The sequence below is a fragment of the Camellia sinensis genome, chromosome 1 (genome assembly GCF_055761805.1).
Source record: "Camellia sinensis isolate YWXY chromosome 1, ASM5576180v1, whole genome shotgun sequence".
NCBI classification, from domain to species: domain Eukaryota; kingdom Viridiplantae; phylum Streptophyta; class Magnoliopsida; order Ericales; family Theaceae; genus Camellia; species Camellia sinensis.
In genome coordinates, this window is record NC_138961.1 from 98841423 (window position 1) to 98855440 (window position 14018).

At 43.3% G+C, this 14018-nt stretch overlaps 1 long non-coding RNA gene and 1 pseudogene across 1 annotated transcript; both read right to left on the reverse strand.

Moving 5' to 3' along the window:
- Window positions 1–4436: 4436 nt before the first annotated feature.
- On the reverse strand, window positions 4437–6729 carry LOC145796195 (uncharacterized). The gene is made up of 2 exons (XR_014336825.1): window positions 6164–6729; window positions 4437–6023 (listed from the first exon to the last, which is right to left on the reverse strand). It is a non-coding gene; the product is annotated as an uncharacterized LOC145796195 (long non-coding RNA).
- A 5594-nt stretch (window positions 6730–12323) lies between these two features.
- On the reverse strand, window positions 12324–12971 carry LOC145807907 (dehydration-responsive element-binding protein 1D pseudogene; annotated as a pseudogene).
- Window positions 12972–14018: the final 1047 nt, after the last annotated feature.

Consider the following 14018-nt stretch of genomic DNA (forward strand, 5'->3'; position numbering starts at 1 on the left):
ATAGTGACATAAATCAGCTTTATGTAATGACAGAGGAAAAAATAATATCACAAAATAAGATATATAATATTTATGAAATAGATTTAAAAAATTTCACCCTAAGCGATATGAATAAAATACTAGATACTAGATACTATGAATATATAGCTAGAGGAAATACCCATGATGAAGCAGTGTCATTTTTAGACTAAGAATTTCATACAGAATATGTAGACGATATCATAGAAGATAAAATACATCCTAGCAAAATATTAGAATTCCAAAACAATCTAATTTAGAAGATACTTTTTATATGAATATAGAAAGCACAGGAACTTGTAACCCGCAACAAACAGTAGAAGATCCAGTAGAATCAATGCATTATGTAGTAGGAGGAAGAAAACCAATAGCTAAAACAGGGCGCAGTAAAGCAGATCCGAATAAAAGTTATAGATTTCATGGAAAGCGTAGACAACCAGATATGAGTATATAATTACAGTCAGCTAATAACCAAGGAACCGTTTTGGATTTAGTTAGATTCGACCCTCAAATATAGTAAGAAGTAATAGAAAAATGAGAAAAAGATGCGGTAAAAGCATGGATGAGTAATCCCTTTGAATCATATAACAAAGAATCACAAAAAAATCCATAATCTTTCATCTAACTACACGATATTAGTACATTTTCATCATTTCAATGCATGTGAAAGACAATAAAACAAAGACCAAGTCACAAAGATGACAACCCCAGGTCCCTGTTTGGTTGCCGAGAAAAGAGAAGAAAAATCCACAATGTTCTCAATATCATGCAAGCTAATTCATCAGTACATGTTCGTAAGTGCATCTACAAACATGCAAAAATAAATTATCCCAAAAAATCAATCATCAACTAGGTATTTGTCCATATGGGTTTCTCAATCAGACCAAAAACAAAGCAAAAATAACCGAAAAACAATAGAGAGAGAGAGAGAAAGAAAGAGAGCTCAGCACGGTGAAGAACTGTTTTAAGCGCCAACGAGATCACTGGAGAACTCTGATCTCTAGTTGCTTTCGATGCTGGAATAGAGAATCTAGAACTCATCCACTATTTACAACCCTCCCCATCCATTGTGTTCTCTTATCGGAACTCATCCACTGTGTTCTCTATACATCTCTTATTGTTACTCTAATCTGGAGTGGGAGTAAGAGTGAGAGAGAGTGAGAAAACCCTAGCTGTGTCAAAACATACGAAGAAATGAGCCCGACCCATTCCCTGATAGGGAGTTAAATTAAATCTATTACTGACCGGATGGATAGAAAAATAAGAGAAACTAATGTATGTTGGATAGGGTCTCCATGGGTAACAATTGGATTTGGTTTTAATTGTCATCCATTGTAGAGGTAGCATCAATCCTTCTGCCATGTTTTGCAAGCAATCCCGGCATGCCGAAAACTGCGTCCTCGTCAATGTAAAGTATTTTCTCCGGCATTGTCGCCTGCACATTCTCCGGCTTTGTTACTGTAGGAGAGGGTTCAAGAAAGGAGTTGGAAAATTCGAAGATCTTCGAAGATCCTTGAAGAACAATTTCGAATTCTCTAGAATATGATGAGAGGCTTAGATTCTTCAATAATCTCAACTTAGGAACACGACAACAAAGGAGATGATGGAGATAAGAGATTGGGTGAAGAAGAAGGCAAAATGGCTAGAGAATAGAATAATGGCAAGGCTCTCCCATGGATCTCCCACTTTCACTCTCAAGGTTGATAATGGAGAAGGGAAATTAGTTCTTTCCCAAGAGTTAAAAATCTCCAAAAGCCATCCCTTGTAAAGCTATGGGTAGGTGCTATTTATAGGCACCTCATGATGTAGGATGGAGCCCATGTGCAAGGCACATGGGGGATATTCTCTCTAACCACCTTGTCCGAGGAGGTGACCTCTCCGAGGAGGTGACTTCTCCGAGGATGAGAAAGCCCCGAAGAGGAGATCAGTCCCTCGGCGAACCCTTCTTCTTAGCCACACCTAACCAATGATCCCCAATCATCCCAAAGGGTCAGGGGTAGTCCCAGAGGACATCCTGCCGCAAATATTGCCGAGTCTCAGGGACCCCCTAGATCGTGCCACCTCGACCCGGGTATAGGCTAGTTTAACCGAAGAGTGAATTTGTCTCCACTCACCGTCCTCGGGATCGGGTCCTTTGTTCGAACTCCATTACGCCCATGGTTCTGGTGCGTAGATCCCGGAAAGCTCCGAGCCCGCAAGTGTTCTGGGACTCATTAACGGAACGACTTCTAGATTGCGTCTGAATCCGTTCGAAGCCAAGTATTTCGGACCTCTAGGTTCGTGGATCCGAACCCTTTCGAGTCCGAGTGCCTCGGATCTCTAGGCTTGCTTAATACCCTTTCGAGTCCGGGCCCGAGTAAGTCTCTAGGTTCGTGGATCCGAACCCTTTCGAGTCCGGGCTTGAGTAAGTCTCTAGGTTCGTGGATCCGAACCCTTTCGAGGCTTAGAGCCATTCAGCCCGTTTGACGGCGATAAATCCAAGCCCACCAATCTTGGACTTGCGATAAATTCGGACCCACTAATCTTGGGCTATTGGGTCTAAATAATTTAGTGGGCTTAAATTAGCTCCTCTTACATTTGCCCCTTGCGTGTATGAGAAATTATAATTTTCTCGGACATGCATAATTTCACCTTATCAGCCATGCTTCACATTATGTCTTCGAGAATATTTGGCCTTGTTAAAATCTATGGATAAAAACTGAGGACTCACTGTAAATTACGGATAAAATTGACAACTAATAAAAAAAAAATAAATAAATAACTTCTTTTTTTTTTTTTCTTTTTTTTTTTTTTTTTTTTTAACAACAACTTAGAATATTGATAATTACATTTTCACTTCTCCAAGTATTTCTCCAAGTAAAAGAAATAAGAATTAAGAAATCAATTTTTTTTTTTTAACAAGATAAAGCCACACTTTTTTTAAAAAAATACAGCAGGATCACTTTTTTTTTTAAGTCAAAGGTAATAAAAGCAAAGCACTCACCTATTTTTTATTATTAAAAAAAAAGGTAAGGCTCAAACATTTTTTCATGGCTTAGAAGTGAATACGGCAGCCTCTTTTATATATACATATATATATATTCAAAATATTTGATAAAATATTCCATGCATCAAACCTTTTTTTTTTTATTTATTTAAAGAAATGGCACAAAACCCTAACTTCACCAACCTATTTTTGCCTCAGCCGCCGAAATCACCCACATTTCTTCTCTTAGCCTACTCTCTCTCTATATTGAGAGACCCAGTTCTTCATTTTCAAGAAAAAACTTTGCTTCTAAAATACTACTAGGCGCCACTGTCGGGCTCTCTTTCTTCAACAAAGAGAGACCCAACTTTCTTCTTCATTTTTTTTGGTCTTCGGCAACCCAGTGGCACAATCTCACTTTCTAAGCTAAGGACTAAACTTCTTCTTCTCCAAGAAAAGTCTGCTTCTACAACACCATAGGCCGCTGCCACTTGCTCACTGACCTCCACCGCAGCTCCAAGCTCCGCCGCTGTCGTCGTCTCCACTGCAGCTTCATCGCCAACCCACTGTCGGCCTCTTTGCTGCGACCTCTCTGCCAGCCTTGACTGTCCAACGCTGACCACACATATCGCCTCACTCAACGCGATGTGTGGTCACCGTTCAGCTTGTTGACAGCGTGGCAACTTGGAGGCGTGCACTCGCTCACGGCAGTCAGTACACTGAGTTGTTGATCTGCTCCACCCGCTGCTACACTACGGTTCAGCTCTCACCTTCGTGTGCCTCCAGGCTTGCATTATTTTACCGATTTCAACTCGGTCGTGGGCCATCCATGCCGATCTCATACCACACCAATGCTCACTAGTGCTGCTTTTCACCCAGCTCCTTCCTGCTGATTTTGAGTTGTGCCGATTCAACCATTCATTGCTCCGGATCGGTAGACGAGCTTTTGTTCAAAGCCCATTTCTGAACTTCGTTGGGATTCGGGTTATTCGACAGCTTGTAATTCTGATTTGGGATTGCCAGTGCTTTATTAAATCTTGGTTTAGTATCTCTGACTCGTTTTGAGAATATATATTTTGAAACCTTTGCATGAGATTTGAGCTTCTATTGATGATCCCGACTTGCATAGAACTTTGATGCTGCAATTTTGTCTTTGAAATAGCTATTGCCTCTATTGAATCTTGATTTGCATGATAAATGTAGTCTTGAAATTCATGTTTTGAAACTTGTCATGTGCCGATAATTTTGACAATAATTTTGACATACATACAGGTCTGATGTTGAATAATTAATTATTGTCTTGTCGATCTTGTAGATGCTCGGAAGATAAATAGTGGATGCCCGATGCTTTGCCTTCGTCTTCGGCTGTTCAACGCGAACCACACGTCGCCCACTCAACGCGATGTGTGGTTTTGCCTAACACTATCCAGCTCGTTAGTCTCACAGTCCGGCGCTATTTTTTTTTTTCGGAGTTTGAATCTCGATTTTTGCATACTCACTGGATTCGGCCGTGATTAATCAACGTGGACCACGTCGCCCTTTCAACGCGTCGTGTATGGTCGCCACCTTCTTTCCGACACCATTGCTGCCTCCGGCCTCAACTTGTCCAACGCCGACCACGCACGTTCGCCCACTCAACGCAACGTGTGTGGTCTTGCCCAGCCTAGCTCAGTCCTGTTGATTACAGTCTATAAAACCTCTCTGATTTCAACTTGAATTTCCAACATCGGCTTCGGACTTCACCCCTCTAACAGTCCCAAATTTGTGAGTATGAAATTCGGCTCCCTCTTCCTCTCGTTGAATAATAAAGATGATATATTGTTGTTTGTTTAACTTGTGGATGCTTGGGAAATACATAGCTGATGCCAAAATTTTGTGTGACCGTTGTAGCTTTACGTCGGCTTGAGAGGAGCCGGCCCGAAGAGACAAAAACTTGATTGTTGCATTTTTTCACAAACTCGCTCAAAGGAGTAGAATTGTTGTAGCTTAAATAGATCATTATTATTTGTTGATGTTGCCCCATTCTGATAATGCCTGAATCATGATCTGAAATTGATATTGTTTGTCTCGTTTGTTGGCTTTGCTATTTCAGGCAAATGAATTCTTGATTGAAATCCATGACCTCGGGGCCCTTGGAACCCGCACTAATGAGAGCAAGGGCTGTTCCTCGGAAGTCCGAACAAAAGCAAGACTGTCCCTCGGGAGTCCGACGGTAGCACACACCCTACTTTGGCAAGAAAGATTCCTCTGGAAGATAACCGAGTCTACCAAGCTTGCACCAACAGAAGTAAAGATTGTCTCTCAGAAGTTCGAGCGAAAACAAGGCGGTCCCTCAGAAGTCCGAGCAGAAACGAGGCTGTCCCTCGGAAGTCCGAGTGGATGCGCACTTCTACTTCGGCAGCTAATGGAAGCAAAGGCTATCCCTCGGGAGTTCGAGTAAGAGTTCACTCTACTTTGAAAAGAAAGATCCTCGGAGCTCGTATTGATGAAATCAAGGGCTGTTCTTCGGACCCGCACTAATGAGAGCAAGAGTTGTCCCTCAGAAGGCTCTCCCTCAGAAGTCCGAGCAGAAACAAGGCTGTCTCTCGGACGTCCGAGTGGATGCGCACTTCTACTTCGGCAGCTAATGGAAGCAAAGGCTATCCCTCGAAGCTCGCACTGATGGAAGCAAGATCTGTTCTTCGAAAGTCTGAGGCGGAGAACACACTCTACTTCAGCAAGAAAGATCCTTAAAGCTTGAACTGATAGAAGTAAGGGCTATTCTTCGAAAGTCGAAATGGGAACACACACTCTACTTCAATAAGAAAGACCCTCGAAGCTTGCATTGATGGAAGTAAGGGCTATTCTTCGGAAGTCCGAGTGGGAGCACACACTCTACTTCAGCAAGAGAGACCCTCAAAGCTTGCATTGATGGAAGTCATGGCTGGTCTTCAGGGGTCCGAGTGGAAGTATACTTCTACTGTGTCAAGAAAACTCCCTTCAGGTTGGTAATTGAGTCTACCATTCCTTTTTCTTCTTTGAGGGGCAACAAAATTGAAAACTGTTTCAAGAAAAATAACACAATGAAGATATACAATGTAGAGAAAATAACTTTTAATGGAGATACATAATATGGAGGAAATAAATTTCTTCATAACATAAGAAAGATAGAACTTCATGGACAATGTAGTAAATGCAAACTGTAAATGTCATAGATAGACTTCTTCCGTGGAATGTTGACATTTGCCCCTAGAGTTGCAAGATCATTTGGAAAGCTTTCACCAGCTGCTCGGGTTGTGGCCATCATGCACCATCATAGCCATGCCTTTGGATCTTTTTGTACAGACTGATATCCTCATCCTCGCAAGACTTTTCATGGATCTGTTGTAGTCGGAAGCTCGCTTCTTGTTGGCCAACACACCGGGCTAGGAATCCGGTACCTCCTCGGAAGTAAAGTTCACCTTGAATAATTGTGAATTGGGCAAGCTTGGCCATAGTCAGTTTTCTAACTTTGCTTCTGAGTTGTTCGAGGACTTCTCCTCTCCAGTCCTCCGGAAGGTCTTTGTCTTCGGGTATTATTGAAGGTTCCGTTCTCTTCTTGATAACAATTGTTGCCTCTTCCTCTGGAATGTCAACTCTTGCCCCTAATGTTGAGAGGGCATCTGAAAACTTGTTGTCGGAGCGAGGCACATGCTCTATTTCGACCTTCTGAAATTTGTCAAGAAGCCTTTGGACTGCTGTTCGATATGTGGCCAAGGCAGGTTCCTTTAAGACGAATTGTCCTGAAACTTGCTTCACTATCCGCTTTGAGTCCCTCCGGATCCGAATCTGATGTGCTAAGAAGTAATGTCTGAGCTTTTGGGCGGTAAATACCCAAGCTAAGCAATGTCTCTCTATCGGAGTATATTGGACTTCTGCTCCTCGAATCTTCTGGCTGATGTAATATACCGGACGTTCTGCTCCATCTACATCTTGGACCAATAATGCCCCTATGGACTTGGGGGTTGAAGTTAAGTACAATATTAGAGGCACCCCGGGCTGCGGGGCTATCATGGTCTGAGGCGAGGTCAAGGCTGCCTTGATTCTCTCGAAGGCCTTTTGGTGCTCCTGGTTCCACTCGAACTTGGCATCTCCTTTTAATAAAGAGCCGAAAGGTGCAGAGATCTCTGCCAATGCTGGGATAAACCTCCGAATATAAGACACCTTCCCGAGGAACTTCTTTAACTCCTTCTGAGAATGTGGGGGAGGCATTGCTTTGATAGACTTGACCTTGTCTTCATCTGTCTCGATACCATGCCTATGTACAAGAAACCCGAGGAACTTCCCGGTCGTCACCCCGAAAGCACATTTGAGAGGATTCATCCGCAATTTGAATTTCTGGCACCTCTTGAATACCTTCTCAAGGTCTCGTAGATGGTCATCTTCTTTCTTGGGTTTCACCACTAGATCATCGACATAATCTTCCACCTCATGATGGATCATGTCATGAAAGATTGCAGTCATAGCCCTTTGGTAAGTTGCACCGGCATTCTTGAGTCCGAAAGGCATGACTGTATGGAAGAAGTTTCCGAGAGGTGTTCTAAAAGCAGTCTTTTCTGCATCCTCTTCAACCATCTTAATCTGATTGTATCCACTAAATCCATCCATGAATGAGAACATCTGGTGTCCCGAGGTAGTATCCACGAGGGTGTCGATGTGAGGAAGAGGGAATTCATCCTTCGGGCAAGATTTGTTCAAATCTCGAAAGTCTACACATACTCTGATTTGGCCATTCTTCTTCTTTACTGGCACGATGTTTGCTAACCACGTGGGGTACTGTATTGGCCGGATGAAACCAGCCTGTTGAAGTTTTTTAATCTCCTCCTTAATCTTCTCTTCAAGATCTGGATGATATTTTCGAGCAGCTTGCTTAATTGGCTTGGAGTTTGGGAACACATCAAGATAGTGGGAGACTAGGTCAGGATCTAGTCCGGGCATTTCCTTATATGACCAAGCAAACACATCTGAGTATCGGCTTATCAACTTTAACAACTGTTCCCGCTTCTCTGGGCTAAGGCTCGAACTTACGAATACCGGCCTCGGTGCATCTTGTCCATCACTCAGATCTATTTCAATAAGTTGTTCGGGCTGAGGCTTCGGCCCATCTTGCATACATTCTGGAGCCACTTCAAGCTTTATTACTATATCATTGTCAGGAGGCTCTTCTTTTGACTCGGAGTCGGTGACTGAAGAAACCGACTCCCCGCACCTTCATAAATAGTACACCATCTTGCCTCCTTCTCGAACTTTCATCACCTTCCGAGGAATAGGCGGACTTTCTGGTCTAGACATCGCCCGCTTACTTGATTCTGCCATCGACTCCTTGTCATCTTTGATATCCTCCCAACGAGGAATTTTGACCCCTCGAGGCTTAGAGGTGGTGGGAACTTCTTCGACAGCCAGTTCGGTGAAGTAGATGGCATCAGAATAATGAGCTTCATGGATCTCGAAAGGCCTTTCTGTAGCCTGAATTGTCACCGTCTTCTTTCCCCATTTAGCCTTAACACACTGATGATAACTTGATGGTACAGCCCCATATCTATGCATCCAGGTCCTCCCTAGAATGATGTAATAATTTGCCTCAGAATCGATAATATGGAACTTGGTGGCCGAGCGAATCTCTCCGACGGCTAAATCGACTGTTACGCATCCGATAGTAACTCTCCTTTCTCCACCGAAGCCAGTGATGACTATCGGCTGCTTCACAATGCGTTCTTCAGAGATTCCGGCCTTTTCTAGAGTAGCGCGAGTCATAATGTTGATAGAGGCTCCACTATCTAGAAAGGCCCTTTTGAACTCAACCCCGTTAATAAAAGCAGTCACATAAAGCGGGCGATTGTGAGAAAAACGATACTTCCGATCAACCTCGGAGAAAGTAATTGCACTAGATTGCTCTTTTGCCTTCCTCGGGATAGATCCCTCAGTCGACATGCATTCCTCATGGTGTGCCTCGGCTATATTAATGATAGACTTGGTGATTTCTGTTCTTGCCTCCTTGGAAAGTCCAAGCTGGTCAAAGAACTGCTTGAACTTTATACAGTCTTGCAAGGTTTTGGCATAGTGATCAGGATCTTTTTCCACTCTTGGAGGCTCGTAGTTAACCATCTCCTCGGTCTCTTCAAAATAAGATGCCACATAAACATGGTGTCCTCCTCTTCCGTAGTACTCTTCTCCTCCTTCTAGATCAAAGGGATCTTCGTCATGAGTCATAAATGTTCTGCCCTCTGGATCGAGAGCACTTCCATAGTAAACTTGCTCACCCTCTGGCTCGAGGATGTCGTCCAGATAACAATCATCGTCATCGAGATTAGCGATAGCTTCGATCATCGGGCCTTCATAAGCTATCATAGCAACATTCTTGCCCTTGTCTCGGTGTTGAGCATATGGTTGTTCTCGGATGTCTTGAGTCCCTTGCTTTTTGAACCTCAATTCGTCTGCCTCGACTTTATCTCTGAAGATTTTCCTGAGAGTCCAACACTTCTCTGTCGGATGTTTCAATGTACGATGGTAGACACAAAATTCAGGGCTCTCGCGGTCCTTTTTTGAAGGCATTTCTTCGACATAAGGCAATTTTAGCTCTCCGTCAGCCACCCATTCCTTAACTAGAGCTTTTACTTCCTCGATTCCACATGGATAAGAAACATTCCCCTTTTCACCATTATATTGCTTCCTCTTCTGGCCTCTATGACCTCCTCCTTGTGAATTTCGGGTATCCGGGGCAGAGGCAGCAGCAACGATAGGTCCACGAGATGACTTGAAACTAGTCTTGTAACTGGCTTTAAATCCGGACTCCTGAGCCTGAGGAATGCTAATGTTCCGAGCTGCTTCTATTAATGCCGAGAAGGTGGGTAGCTTGTGGTTAACTAGAAACATTTTGTACCTGCTCAATGCCCCTTCTAGACAAATTTGAACCAGATAACTCTCCTCAACTGCTTCATGACAGTCCACGGCCTTGTCCTGAAACCTTTTGACGTAATCAAGGATGTCTTCACTTTCTTGTTGCTTCTCTTTACACAATGTAAGTGTGGTCACCTTCTCCGCCACTTGAAAGAACTTGGAGTGGAATTTGTTAACCATTTCCTCCCAACTTCGGACAGAGTTTGGGGCCAAATTAACATACCAACTATATGCTCGGTTGGTGAGGGACTTAGAGAATTCTCTCAGTCGGAGGACGTGGTTTGAACCATGAATACCTAGAGTCTCGATGAATCGCACAACATGTTCTCGGGCATTTCCTTGTTTGCCGTCGAACTTGATGAACTTCGGCACTGTATACCCCTCAGGGTATGGATAGCTTAGCATCTCAATGGGGTAAGGCGGCTTGACGTCTGGATCAGGCAAAGAGGGTAAGGTCCTCTTGCCCCGTTCGAGATCGAACATGGCCTGCACATCGGCGAGAGTGAGAAACTGTTGAGGGAGAGAGTTTGATGGTGGTATTCCCGGGACTTGGCTTATGTACCCGAAGACTGAGCTAGGGGCGTCTTGGCCATTCTGGTGCTGCGAATTCATCATTGGTGAGGACATTTGACGATACTGGCCATCAGCGCCTATAGACAAGCCAGTTGGTGATGGAATATTGAATTGAGGCCCGTAAAGTCCACCGTACGGTGCCGCTATACCGGGTTGTGCTTGCAGATTTGTTGTCGGCACCAAAGGAGGCCCGCTTGGTGCTTGGGTAACATTTACTGGTGGCGTGACAAGATTAGGTACGGGCAGAGCTCCCTTTTGCGCCATCACGCTCCTTATGTTTTCCTGGACACCAACAGTCGCCGGAGCACCATTCATTACACTAGAAACTCCCCTAGTCACCATTGGATCTTGGCTTGGCACGCCATGGAGCCCGGGCATGGGCAAACTGCCGCCGCCTACTGTGGTTTGAGCATGTGTTACTGTGGCCGTGTTGCCATGAGCCATAGGCTGATTGGGGCTTACTTCTCCTTGGATTTGATTTTGCGCTCCGGCGGGAATAACTCCACCACCAGTTTGATTTCCGTTTGGCGCCGGTGCAAAGTTAGAACTCATCACCAACATGGTGTGGGTGAGATTTTGAAGAGTGGTAAGAATCTCCTGCTGAGTATTTTGAAGTCCTTGAATGGCTTCAAGCAAAAGTGGTTGATCTGGAGCCGTGGTTCTGTCATCACCACCATTAGAGGATCCTTGTTGGTGAACTTCATCTTCTCCTGCCATCCTTGTTGGAGTTGTGTGGATTCCAGATCTCGTTGAGACCATTAACCAATCCGCCTCCCCAGCAGAGTCGCCAAAATGTAGGAGAGGGTTCAAGAAAGGAGTTGGAAAATTCGAAGATCTTCGAAGATCCTTGAAGAACAATTTCGAATTCTCTAGAATATGATGAGAGGCTTAGATTCTTCAATAATCTCAACTTAGGAACACGACAACAAAGGAGATGATGGAGATAAGAGATTGGGTGAAGAAGAAGGCAAAATGGCTAGAGAATAGAATAATGGCAAGGCTCTCCCATGGATCTCCCACTTTCACTCTCAAGGTTGATAATGGAGAAGGGAAATTAGTTCTTTCCCAAGAGTTAAAAATCTCCAAAATCCATCCCTTGTAAAGCTATGGGTAGGTGCTATTTATAGGCACCTCATGATGTAGGATGGAGCCCATGTGCAAGGCACATGGGGGATATTCTCTCTAACCACCTTGTCCGAGGAGGTGACCTCTCCGAGGAGGTGACTTCTCCGAGGATGAGAAAGCCCCGAAGAGGAGATCAGTCCCTCGGCGAACCCTTCTTCTTAGCCACACCTAACCAATGATCCCCAATCATCCCAAAGGGTCAGGGGTAGTCCCAGAGGACATCCTGCCGCAAATATTGCCGAGTCTCAGGGACCCCCTAGATCGTGCCACCTCGACCCGGGTATAGGCTAGTTTAACCGAAGAGTGAATTTGTCTCCACTCACCGTCCTCGGGATCGGGTCCTTTGTTCGAACTCCATTACGCCCATGGTTCTGGTGCGTAGATCCCGGAAAGCTCCGAGCCCGCAAGTGTTCTGGGACTCATTAACGGAACGACTTCTAGATTGCGTCTGAATCCGTTCGAAGCCAAGTATTTCGGACCTCTAGGTTCGTGGATCCGAACCCTTTCGAGTCCGAGTGCCTCGGATCTCTAGGCTTGCTTAATACCCTTTCGAGTCCGGGCCCGAGTAAGTCTCTAGGTTCGTGGATCCGAACCCTTTCGAGTCCGGGCTTGAGTAAGTCTCTAGGTTCGTGGATCCGAACCCTTTCGAGGCTTAGAGTCATTCAGCCCGTTTGACGGCGATAAATCCAAGCCCACCAATCTTAGACTTGCGATAAATTCGGACCCACTAATCTTGGGCTATTGGGCCTAAATAATTTATTGGGCTTAAATTAGCTCCTCTTACAGTTACGTCACCAGAAACCTCTAGGTACTGCAAAGATGGCCGAAACGCTTCTGTCGCCTCCGTCGCCGCCTTTTGAATATCCTTGGCTTCAATTAAGCCGGAATAGGAAGCTTCCAAGCCAAATCGGCGAAATTGAGACAAGCTAGCCGACCTCTCAAAGCAATCGCAGCAACGTCATGAGCTCTCGCAGCCATTTCCGCAGTCAAAAACGTCCCGAGCCATATCCTCGACTTCTTATTTGGCTCGCGCACTTCGCAGACCCATTTACTGTTGTTCCTCGGCCTCACACCTCGGTACACCTGGTGCCGAGTCTCCCTGGCTTTCTTCCTCCCTCCCTTCTTCTTCGGACAGCTTGAAGCCAGCAAAACCTCCTCGTCAGAAAACCTAGCAGCTGGCCAAGCACCACTGCCACAATCTGACACCGAGAGATTCCGGGACGTTGTTGGACCAGAAACTAGGAAGTGGGTCAGAAAAGTGAGAAAACATATAGATTTCCATGTCCAAATCCATAGAATATAGTAGTGGTTACAAGTATGATTTGGGATGAGAGTTGAGAGTGATGTTTGGGGGCACAAACCCAAAAGCTGACGATCAAATATGTACTCTGTCATGTTCTTAAATATGTATATTTTGAAAATAAGTAATATTAGGTATTATGAAAAGTCTTTTATGATAATGATCATGAAAGATTTGTGACTTTTGAATTGTACTTAAAATAAAACACCACACATTAATCAAGGTAATCTAAGAGTCACAAATCTTTCATGATCATTTTTATAAAAAAAATTCATGATTCATAACATTTCTCTTTGAAAAGATGGTTATAATTTGTTTTTTAGTTAAAAATTAATTATAAATTAATTATAAATTATTTTTTGTGAGAGAGAAAAGTGAATTATAATTTGAGAAGTAAATTATAATTTACTATCCAAAAACTCTAAATGAGTAGATTATTAGGCCAAGTTTGATAAGTTAAAAAAAAATCAAAAAGTTATTCAAAAAATTAAAAAGTTATTACTATTTATTAAAAGTTAAAAATTACAATTGCGTAACTTTTAATCTTAATTTTTTTCTACACACTAATTTATATAATTTTTTAATACATATTTTTTATAAAAAATTAATCTAAATATTCATATTTTTTTTTAATTTTTTAATTAAAAAAATAAAAAAATATATTTATTTAAGACGTCTAAAACAACCTTTAATATGAAAAGTGAAGTGAAGTGACTATACATATAGACAATTAAGCACACATGGGAACGCGGCAAATGTTCAGTGGCCAGGCTGTGGAGTCCAGATTCCCTCCTTGAGCCCCTCCTTTATTCCCTCCTTGCAGAGGTCTTCGGGTCCACTTTGAGGCCTAGTTTTGATAATTCGAACCGTTCATATTTTTAGATTTATTCAGTATATTATACCTGTAAAAAATCAAATTGATCGGATATCAGAAAGTATGCGTTCAGAAAATTGGGACTACAAACTATTTTTTAATAAACAGTTTTCCGAACACATACTTTATGATATTCGATCAACTTGATTTTTTACAGGTATGATATACTGAATAAATCTAAAAATATGAACGGTTCGAATTATCAAAACTGGACCTCAAAGTGGACCCGAAAGCCCTTACAAGGAGGG